Below are 11,939 nucleotides of genomic sequence, written 5' to 3'. Positions count from 1 at the left end.
GTAGTAATGACATCACTTCACACTGTTTTGTCTTCAGCAGTTTAGGGTGGGGCAGCGAAAACATCACCCAGCTGTCTTTTCTAAATGGCTCAGGACATGTTCATGAGTAAAAAGTCAGTCCAAAGTCAACTCTATTCATCATCATGTTCATCACACATATATTTATGTAATTAGGTTATATTTATTATCCCATCTATGTCTTCTATGTCGCCTTCTGCTGTATATGACATGATTTTTTTTTTCAACCATTCACGCCCTGCTTTCATCACAAGATCAGGCCCCATGTGAATTCCATCCCTACCCTGTCCCTCTCCACACCCTGCAAGGAAAATATTTCCTCAAGGTCATTTGCACTGTGAACAGTCCTGTTGTCACAATAAGCCACATCGTGAAACCAGGACAAGAAGCACATACCATAGACATAAATATAGTGGGTTAAATGTGGTCACCTACAATATGAGACTGGCCAACTGCTGCACAGTGCAGTTTTAAAAGGTGTAAATCCCAGTTGATGTGAACATTGCTGCGTATATACACTAAGACGTGCATCCCTGTTATTTGCAACCTATTTGACCTGCTGAGATCATCTCATTTTACTCAGAGTATCTAGTTTAAAGGAACCAACCGACTCCACCCAAAATCTATTTCTTTAATCGTATCTAGCCATGCAGATAGTATTTGGCAAGGTTTTGAGATATGCAGCTCTTTTTTTTGGCCAATACCACAGTACAGTAGATATGAATGTAATTTAATTTGTGTTGCTTGCAGCAGTGGAAGAAAACAACAGCATCTTCTTGTCTATTCAAAGCAAGGTCTCAAAATACTCAAAAGACCTTGTTGTGAACATTTTTTGTTGGAGCTACTAATGTAGACATTGCTCCAAGAAAGACATGAATTTTTAAATATAAAATAGTTTAAACAACACAAATTAATTCCATTCCACTTCCTTTTAGGGAGGTTTGTGGCAGAGGAGTAAAGACAGATGTGTAAAAACCTGGAAAAATAAAAGCAGTGCTGTCAGAACGAGCAGATGCAACTAGTGATAAGTGAATAAAAATGTTTTCTTTGTAATTTGCTTGAACCTACCCTTTAAATTCTACACCCATCGGCCCCTGTACCCCTTCAGTATATCACTTCAGGTCTTCTTTTGCACAGCTTTTCTTCAATGTCACATAAGTCCCCGAGCTCCAGCCGGCTCCCCTCCCATCCTTCATCCCATCCAGACCTTAGTTCCCCCACCCCTCTACTCCTCCATCTCGCCAAGAGTAGTGTATGTGCAGTGGAATCTGGGATTATGAACAAAACTCAGCTGGTTGTTTTTATTGTGGGGAGGCTCCCCCCTCAGCGTAGTTAGAGCTGCCAAATACGTCATGTTTTCCCTCTCCATGCCAAAGCACACCCCTTCTAAACTCATTGATGGTAAGATAATATTGGGTGGAATGGGAGGGTGGGAGGTAAAAGAGAGCACACAAGAGACCAAGCGTGACCCCGAGGTCAAAAGGTGTGGTCTGTAGATTGAGCATGTAATGAGAATTAAAGACTGATAAATGTCCGGGTTCACGAGAAGTTGACAGGCATCCATTAGGCCTTTGATTCTGCAGAATAAATGATTTCAACATGGAAACTTGCACATTGCACATTACTGTCAGTTACATAGCCTTCTTAAGTTTCAAATTCTAGGAGAAAATACTATAAGGAATGTCTCCAGCTTGCTTCATCTCTGGAATATCATGCGTGCTGTTTATACTGTGCATAAAATTGGGGCCTCTCTAAGGTTTTGCCAATAATAGCACATCTTCTGTTAGCAGGTTTTTCTACTGTATAAATGCATTTAGTTAAATGATCATTGTGGCTAGACGCATAACACATTATTCCAAATATTAGCAAATGCTGACATTGTCATTTCTTTTTTTCTCTGCTAATTATATTTTACTTAACAGAGAAAGAAAGTGTGTAAGAGGTGAAACAGCAGGTTATTTAAATAAGAGGCATTTTTAAAATGCTTTTCATTTAAAATGCCTCAAAATTGCAGTAATGCAGTTTTGCCCACTTGAGGGCAACAGAAACAAGCTGCAATCACAGGACTAACATGTCTTTTCTAATCTCTGGCAACAAATGTGGGAAATGGAGCAATATTAGCATCCATCCATTCATGTTTACAGTCACTAGGGGAATCTAAATCTAACACTGGCACCTCTTTCAGCTCTGTCTGGTCTTCACTCAGTCCTGAGGGAAATATCTCGCTTTCTGCTGAGGCCACAACCAGTTTCTGTAACAGATATCCTAATTATCCGCTCTGTTTGGAAAACCTACTCTTTCTCTGAAGATGTTTGTAGCGCACCTGTTTCCGTTTCAGAAGCAAAACAAAGATGGACGCTCGTTAGCCGCTCGGATTGGAAGCAAGTGGCAACTCTGGGAAACAGTTAAAACGTCTTTACAGGGCTGCCAACTGGATGTTTCTTCACCCAGGCGGCTTGGGGGATTCAGAAAATGCCGCCAGAACAGCGGTGAGTACGTTTAACCGGCAGAACATCTCAAACATGTTGGAGTATATTTTATTTTAGAAACATGGTTAGCTTAAATGTCTGCTTTTAGCCTACTTGAGAAGCACAAACTGCGGCCTGCTGCTAAGTGCGCACTTCTGTTAAAACTTTGCCATCGGTGCATGTCTGGTATTTTGTTTGTTTTCCGAAAACAATTGTCTGCTTTTCCTGGAAATTATATTAATAGGAGCAGTGGTTGTGCACCGCATCAGAAGGGGTATAAGGTTATCTGTATAAAACCAAAACATGAGCTGAAAGACACTGAAGGTGTCTTTACTACTACAGGTGAGAACAGCTGCACATAATGTTACAATTGATACAGTATTTACATTAAAGCGGTTATAGATATCTGTAGGAAGTTAATTGTGTGGAATTTTTTTTTAAAAAAGATAAGAAATCCCATAAACTAAACCAAGATATGAACACAGCACACAAGTTGTTTACTTTTCTGACTTAGAGAAAACATTAAAAAGTCTATTGTTGTGATTAGAAAAAGGTATCAGTTTATCCAATTGTGTACAACATGTCTTTGAGCTGTTCAGTTGGTGACAAATTCTCAATCATTCAGTCAGTCCACACCCAAGGGCTTTAAAAGACACTGATCAGATAGTGACTAGTACATAGACACTCCTTAGACCAGTGATTATAGAAGTCCATCTTAAAATGCAGCTTTATTCAAATTGCACATTATGACGAGAGTAAGATGAGAACCATTTGTTGTTTAAGAAACCAGGCAGCTTTTGCTGGACGAGTCCAACAACGTGATCCTGTCTCCTGAATTGTCCGCCAACTTCGCCAAGCCCTTCAGGAAGAGTGGGACAACATTCCACAGGCCAGCATTAACAATCTCATTAACTCTATGCATCACAGATGTGTGGCACTATGCAGTTCAAAAGCTGGACATGCTGACTTGCAATGTCTGGTGTATGACGCCTCTATCCATCTGCCCATTGTCACTTCAGTAAGGAGATATTGTTTTAATGTAGAAAACAAAGGTTTATTGCAGAAGTGTTGGCATGCTAATACAAATGTTGCACTCCAGTGTTAAGCAACATCATGGAGTGGAGTAAAAAATGGCAGGAGACATGACCCCCTGGAGTCTAGATGTTTTTGGTGGTGGAACAAAGAGCAGGTAGTGGATGCTGGTTGAGATGCCCTGTACTTTCAGATGAGGTAGAGAGAGTGAGGAGGAAGGATGTACTTTCAGTGGCCTGTTAGGAAGAAAGACAAAATTGCAGTGAATTTAAAGAACTGGATCTACAGGCTGATTGACCCACAGACTACAGGCAGATAGGTCATTACATGAGAAGAGTGATATTAAGACTGGTAGTGATCTGATAGCCTAGGAAAATAGAGGTGACAGAGAGAATGATGCAGTGAAATAGACCTTGGACACCTTGAGGAATAGAGACCAAATGTGAGTGATTTTCCTCACTGAGTTAGGTACAAGCTTAATTTCCAGTATATTGCTGTAGCAAATATTTTAAGTGTTGATTAATTCCATTTGTTGTTTGTTCTATAAAATCTTTGGGGAAAAAAAAAATGTTGATCAGCATTTCCCAAAGTCCAAGATGTAATGTCCTCAAATATCTTGTTTCGTCCACAATCAGTTAACTGTCATAGAAGTGGAGAGAAACCAAAAAAATAATCAAAATTAAGATGCTAAAATCAGAGAATATTGACTTTTTTCTTGAAAGAAATACTCCAACTGATTATCTAAATAGTTGTTGGTTAATTTAATAGTTGACAATTAGTCAAATGTTGCAGCTTTATATCAGTATAGTGCGTGCTTGGTTGGTTTCATGATGTCCATTCTGTTGTAGAGGTGCAGTGTATGGCAACAAATACCATATATAAAAGAATTGATAGAAATAAATAAAATATCACATGATGTGTTTATATTTTTGTTCAACATAGTAAAATCAAGTCTAAATGCACTTGCACTTAGAGTAAATAGATGTGCTGATGTAATGTACAGTGGTTCATAGCTGAACCTTAGAGTATCCTCAGACAGCAATGACTGGCTGCATGCTTAGATCTGGGCCTAGACAGTGAGTTTACTGCACAAACCTGTGAAAATACCTTTACTGTGAACTAAATCAAACAACACACTGTTCAGAATTAATTGCACTGGACAGTTTGTTCTCGCTAAATGTCTGCTGTGAATCAATGGAGAGACGTCCTTGCATACCTTACCTTGATTTTCCTCTGGTTTTATCACACACTGCATAGCAACGTGGTACGGACAAAGAACTGAATCAATAATAACTGCCTTAAGATACCTTCTCCAACAGCTATGGCCAAAATGGATAATATGCTGACTATAATTAAGTAATATAACTCTGCGGGATTATAAAAGCTGTTGTATCTATTTTAGCAAACCAATCAATAAACAGATAAAGTAACGCATACAGTGTGAATGAGTGTAACAGGAAGTTTTAGCAATGTGCTTCACTTTAACTTGCTGGAGCGGATTATGGTTTTGGCATCTTAGCAGCAGTGCAGAGGCTTTTTTTTTTTCAGTATGCTGCATGCATCCATCTTCATTATGAATACATAGAGAATGAATGACAACCGGAATGCATTGGTGCAGGAGAGAAACCTGAAATACTTTAACATAGTTTGAAAAAAAACATGCATCATGGGACATATACTATGCAGTTTCAAAGCTGTGATCCACATTAAGGGAGGTGTCCTCTGAAAGACAAATATATGGCCCACTGGCTGTTGTGCACACATAAGGGTGTGGCCAGAGACATTATGTTACTGTCCCACCTGACAGGCTAGTCACTTTTTAATAACTGCTTTATAAAAGTCACTGCAACATTAATCTTACTCTGCAGATTCGTGTCATGTGAGTGGGAATAGATTATACTTTGATATAAACTCTTTGTAAGTCACTTAGAGTATTACTTTTGAATTTTTTGAGGGTCTTTGCCGCATTATAAAGTAATGAAAATACTTAGGAACGAATTTTGTCTCCATAGACACTTAGACAACAAATAACAGCGGAAACTTCAACTGATATCCCGTCTGTTTCCTGCACATTTCTGCGTGCTGTCGTTGTCTATTACCAACATCTGCTGTAGGAAACAATCTGGAAAGCATTGTGTCTTGTTTCCAGTGATGCAACGGTCCACAGAAGGCACATCACACCCTGTAGTAAACTGTAGTAAATGCACATGTAGTAGATTACAATCTAATGAGAATTTTGCAATAAACAAAAATCAACACTGCAGACAAATTCCACAAGAACAAAGCATTACAGGTCAAATTTCTTAAGTTTTAAAAAGATCTGACATTAGTGTCAAAATAGTTTTTCAGCAAAAATTGTACTCACTTTGAAATAAACACATACACAGCATTCTACAAGCGATTTACATAAGAAGACATTCCAAGCTGAAGATGAAGTGAAGCATGCAGAGGAAAGCGAGGCAAATGTGATATTGTTGGGTTAGGATGCCCCCTGCTGTGGCCTTAGGGGCAAACTGCAAAGTGAAAAGACACAAATGTGAAACCAAATGTGTCTAATTTTAGACATGTAATGTGTGTGCCCAAATCAAATTTTTAGCTCAATGCATGTAGGAGTCTTTTCCATCCCCCCCCCCCAACACACGTGAACAATGATCTGAACTGCAATAATAAAGCTACTTATGATGCTGCTGCTGCTAGTGATTACTAATGGCCCCTATCCATTTTAAGTTTGTTAAAATGTATTTTACCACAAAGAATGAAATTAGTCGCTACAACAAAATAGCCAGTGATTAAACTGCATTTTGAAAGATGAGGCAGGTATAAAATTAAAATGATAAATCCCATGAAAGGAAAACTGAGTGTCACTGTAACAAAAGTATAATATAATACCCAATTCATATTATGATAAAAAGATACACACACTAGAATAAGAACATCTAGCTATCTCTGTACAAAATTAGGTATTTAAATAAATCAGGAAATGAGAATGTAATAAACAATCAAATAATAAAATTACAATTGAGGTGGAAGTAAAGTGGTTTGAAAAAATATCTGAACCAGTCATGTTTTCCTTCATTTTTGTGTATATTATACTAAACTGTATCAGATCTTCAAACCACATTTAAGATAATTAACATCTTCATAACTGGAGATTAGTCTCTGATGTCTTTGGGATGGAATTTTGACTCATTCTTCTTTTAAAGAACTGCTTTAGTGCTGCAGTATTATAGGCTTTGCAAACATGAACTGCTCTTCTCACATCCTGCCACAGCATCCCAATTTGGTTCAGGTTCAGATTTTCACTAGACAACTCCAAAACTTTCCTTTTGAACCATTCAGAGGTGGACTGACTGTTTTGCTTTGGTTCATTGTCTTTCTACAACTCAGATGAAGCCAAGCGTTATCTTAGACTGGTGACCTGATGTTCTACTTCAGAGAACTGTGTTTCCCACAGTTATGTTAAATCGCTCCAACCCTGACTCTAAAAAAAATCCCCACATTACATTCTCACCTCCATGCTTGATAGTAGATACCATGTTCTTTTCGTGGAATACTTACATCAGATGTAACAGGATTTTAATCCATAGCGCAGTCTACCAAAAGATTTAAGGGTCATCAAGGTGTTCAGATCAGCCTTGATGTGGTTTTCGCCTCAGCACTTTCTCTTGGATGCAATTTTTGCATTGTCTTTTGCACAGTGAGTATGTGCAGGTGTAGTAGGTGAGAGCAGCATGCAGTTCCTTGTGTATTTTCCTTGAATTTTCCTGGATGACTAGCTGCTGTGTTCATGAAGGAAATTTGGAACATCTACCACTTCTGGGAAGCTTCACTGTTGTTTCAAATCATCTCAGTTTGTAGATAATATCTCTCACCGTGAACCCATGGAGTCCTGAAAACCACTATTAGAGCTCTGTAACCCTAAGTTGACCAGTGAGATCTTTGAGTAACTTCAAGATCCTTGAAATAGTTTTTTCAAGTGATGAATTGATTAAATGAGGCTGGCATCTTTTCTAGTTCAGCTGCAACCAATTATAAGTACAGTTGGGTAGTTCTTTTGGATTTAATGTGAGCTGAATACTTATTCATATGGGTCCAGTTGGTATTTAGTAACTTTATTGCCTCAGTACATATAATTATCATTTGAAGCTTGTTTTTGTGTTATTTCAGCTTGTTTTTGTTGGATGTTAGATTTTGTTTGAGGGTCTGACCCCATTCAGTATGAACAAAAATAGAAGAAATCAGAGTGGGGTTGAATATATTTTCACAGCCCTGTAATTGAAAAACGTACTTCATAGTTACTGTGTTAGGCTTTTATATGTGCCAATGAGACATATAATAGCTTGTGACTGGGTCTAATATGAACACAGTAGTCTTACAAATGTATTGGTTTCTTGGTCTTTGTTATTATTGCTGGTTGGTTGGAAGAAAAATGCATGTCATTTGTTTCTGTGCAAAAATTAAAATAAGCAAATTCTGAATCAAAATGTGAGGACAGTTGAGGAATTGGTTAGTTATGTTGCCAGCAGTGTCATTACAATGTGACATCCAGGGCCTTTCCTACAAGTCAAGTTCAGCATACCCAGGATATCTTTTCATTATCTGATCGCACTAAATCTGACAACCGCAGTCACAGCAAGTGGTAATGCAAAGCTCATTATCAACTCAGTTGGGTCAAGGCAGGGTTTCTGATTTAAGCTGTGAGCGCTTTCACATGAATGGGTTGGCATTGGCAACAGATGATTAGTTACAAATGTGGACAGGTCTAAAGCCACATATATCTCACAAGAAGAACAAATTATAATCCTAATATAATATGAAGAGTTTTAGAATATAGTACAAGCGAAATGCAACACAGCTGCTACAGCCAGTGCAGGAAGAAAAGCTTGCAAAAAAAAATGGAGACTTTGTGAATGTGTAATAAATAGGCTTGTTAGTATCACTGCCCCATTGTGTACTGTAGGTCTGAAAACCTAGAATTAAAAATGACGTTACTTCACTAATCCCAAATCCTGCTTTGTAGTACAGGCCTCAGGACACTCACACTGTCATGATGAAGCAGATGAGCAGATTTTGAGTGTTGAAACTCATACTACATAATAGATAAAGATGATTACCCTTGATTATTGCTTATTTAGTAATAAATATCATGTATTATAAAGTAAAGCTTTGAAGAGTATATCTGAAAGTAAGGGCTTTTAAGGTTAATGTTTAAGCTCCTATAATGGCTGTAACTGTACTATTAAAATGTGTATAATTTATTCTATACAAATATTGCATGTTTTTCTCGTAACCTTGTGATTGATACAGCCTGAGAAACAGGGGTCATATGATACCTATTTCCTTGACCAGTTGTATAATACTAAAAAGAAAAGAAAGACAAGAATAAGTTTCATTTATTTTTAACTCTATCCTTAAATGCTACATCGTATATCAGGATCTGGTGGATGGTTAAGTATAAAGAATTTAAGAACAACGCGTATTTTATATTTAAGTGGCTGTGGCAGCTGTTCAGTTCCTCTTCAAGATTGCTCAGTTTTCCACTGAAGGATCATACTGGACATGTTTACTGAGGAACAGACGTATGTAGCCTTGAGATTGTATATTAATCGTATATTCTTACTAGTTTAAAATGCTTCCCTGTTATATACATTAAAACCGTTCCTCTGCTTCCTGCTCCACATATATAAAAACCAATAGAAACAGGATTCAAGCGAAACCGGAAGTTCCCGGCGGTGACTCTTCTCGCTGCGGCCGCGCGCTCTCCCGCTCTGCGCGTGTTTGTAAACATGCGTCAAAAGCACGTGACCGTGTCGACGCATTTCGGAGCCTCGTCCAATCAGCAAACGGGGGTGTGTGCGGGTGGGCGTGGCGTGGCTGTGTTGCTGTGAAAATGTCGACGGACAGGGGTTCTCATTAGAGCAGGGGACCACTCCGGATTCAATAAGCAGGAGGTTGACGGGAGGTTGTGGACGCGGGGACGGAGCAGTAACAGCAGGGAGCGGTGGTCGTGGTGTTGCGAAAGAGCCTCTGATGGTGAGAGACCTCTTCCTCCAGGAGAAACTATTTACATCCACTGACTGCTCCGGTGAATATGTGTGATAATTTGTATGGATATATGTGATACTGATATCTGTAGTGGGTGGTGGGCTGTTTTAGTGATGTTTACTAATGTGCTTCATTAGTTTCCCCCCTGTTTGATGTTTATATAATGTTGTCGTGCTTCACTTGTTAAATGTACAAAATGTCTTTCCATATGAGAGACCACTAAAATTACGCATGGCCGTGATTTGATTATCATGATGTAGTGCGCAGTTTCCAGCGCTCTTTCCCAACGTCACCCGGAAATTATAAGCAAAGCATTTTCTCCCAGCCTTATAAAACATGCCTGTGCGGATTTGAGGCTCATTTTCCTCGGAGACAGCGAGAGGGCAGAAGAGTTGGGTGGGATGGAGAGGTGCGCTGAATGTTTGCTGCAGGAGGATGTTGCGCACTTCAATTTACCTCAGGAGTGAGTGGTCTGTGTATCCATGCGGTACTGCGTAATGATTTGATTCATGAGGCAGATGTTGTTATTGTTCATTCCAGAATGAATTTTTTGTTTTTTGTCAGCTGTGCAGATTTAAATCTGTTTCATTTAGCCTGTAAAGTCAAATGTATGAGTAGGAGGATTAAGTTTATACTGAAGTTAAGAAGGAGAAGGAAAAAGGTAAAATACTGAAAACTAGTATGCTGTCATAAAATGTAAATCATAAAGGAAAAAGTAGTTACTACTCTTCCAAAGAATTTGCTGGATATTCTACTGACTTTGAATTTTGCCACCATTGCACCTGTCAGAGTGCGTCATGCTGTGTTTCTAGTGCTCTTTCCAGCTAAACAGATTGTATTTAATCTGCAAAATGTGGAAAGAAAAGAAAAATAGCCATTTGATGTGTGTGTAGTTGAAATTATGTAATATTCTTTCTTTGGTTGTTCGTTTGCAGAAATTGATCCTTCATTTCGTTGATCAAAGCGTATTGTTTCTAAAAGCTAATTTTTTTCTGTTTGTAAATCTATACTGCGTGTGCTTGTTGTGCCAGCGCCTTGACTCAGCTCCATCCATCCAGAGGTTTCTATGTCATACGCACTTTTTATTCCTGATGTAAACAAACCCTCAGAAAGCAATACCCTAATTTAACACAGGATGGCGCATTTGTGTAGGCTGAGAGAACAGTTTGTACCAAAGCAAGAAAGTTATCCAAAACAATGTTCTGGGATTGAGTGAGAGACCTTAATGGGAAGTATTGATGCCGCACTACAAAGCGAGAGTGAAACAGCAGCTTACACATCTAAAAGAGAGCCATTAACTGTATATTTTCATTCATCTTATGACTTATAATTCTGGTGACAGAACAGCCGGTACATCCATCTGTTTTGCTTTGGAAATAAAATGGGAGAACATCTCTCGACTTCAGAAGCATCAAAATGAATGCAATCCTTTAACCGGTTGATTTGCTGACTATGTAAGATGCACAGTAAGGAAATATATTCAGTGTTAACCTTACAAATTGAAATTGATTGCTCTCTCAGTTAATATTACTATTCCTCTTTTCACAGAGAGAAAATAGGCCTTGCATTCAACTTTCCATGAAAGGTAAGAACCAGCGCATTTCACAACAAACAGAACAAATGCCACAGCAGTGCAGTAGCCCATTGTTTGTATCAATTACAGTCAGCAGATGAATAACAAAGTACACATTTGAAGTATTTAAGAGCAGTGCGTGACCAGTGTTTGACAGAGGCATGCTCGTGAGTGGTAACTGCAAACCAGATAATAATAGAAAACAATTAAAATGTTTATTTTAAATAAAACGATGTAAAATCAAGACTTTTTTTTTTGCATAAAATCAAAACGTGTATGTGACTGGATTTACGATCTTTGCCCATTGTTCCCATTACTGCCAAAAACAATATCAATGGAGCTGTCTGGGCACCTTTCCAAGGGAGAGATTAAGGTTTAGGAAGTGGAACAGGCATGGCTGATAGATGACATGGCTAAAATTAACACACTGGCCACTGGATGAGGAGCATAAATGGCAGACAGCGAGGACCAACAGTTGGATGTATCTTTAAAGCTATAGCGTGTCAGTCAGCTAAAATACAAACTACTGTCACAGTAAAACTCCCGATTTTTGTTAGAGCTTGCTATATGTTGAAACCAACTTGTCAACAATGTTGGAATACCTGTATTGATTGGATATGGATATAATAGAAATAGCAGAAGAATATATATAAACTACAGCTGAATAGTGTTTTATTGACTGCAAATCCACATATCAAATTCAAATCCCTTATTGAATTTCATAACATTTAATTTTCATCATTGGCAGGTAACTAAGACAATGAAAAATTACAACTTAAAGATTTCATTTAAATGTGCAATAA

The sequence above is a fragment of the Amphiprion ocellaris genome, chromosome 8 (assembly GCF_022539595.1).
Source record: "Amphiprion ocellaris isolate individual 3 ecotype Okinawa chromosome 8, ASM2253959v1, whole genome shotgun sequence".
Taxonomy (NCBI): domain Eukaryota; kingdom Metazoa; phylum Chordata; class Actinopteri; family Pomacentridae; genus Amphiprion; species Amphiprion ocellaris.
The sequence above is the reverse complement of the archived record's forward strand: the minus strand, read 5'-3'. Positions refer to the sequence as shown.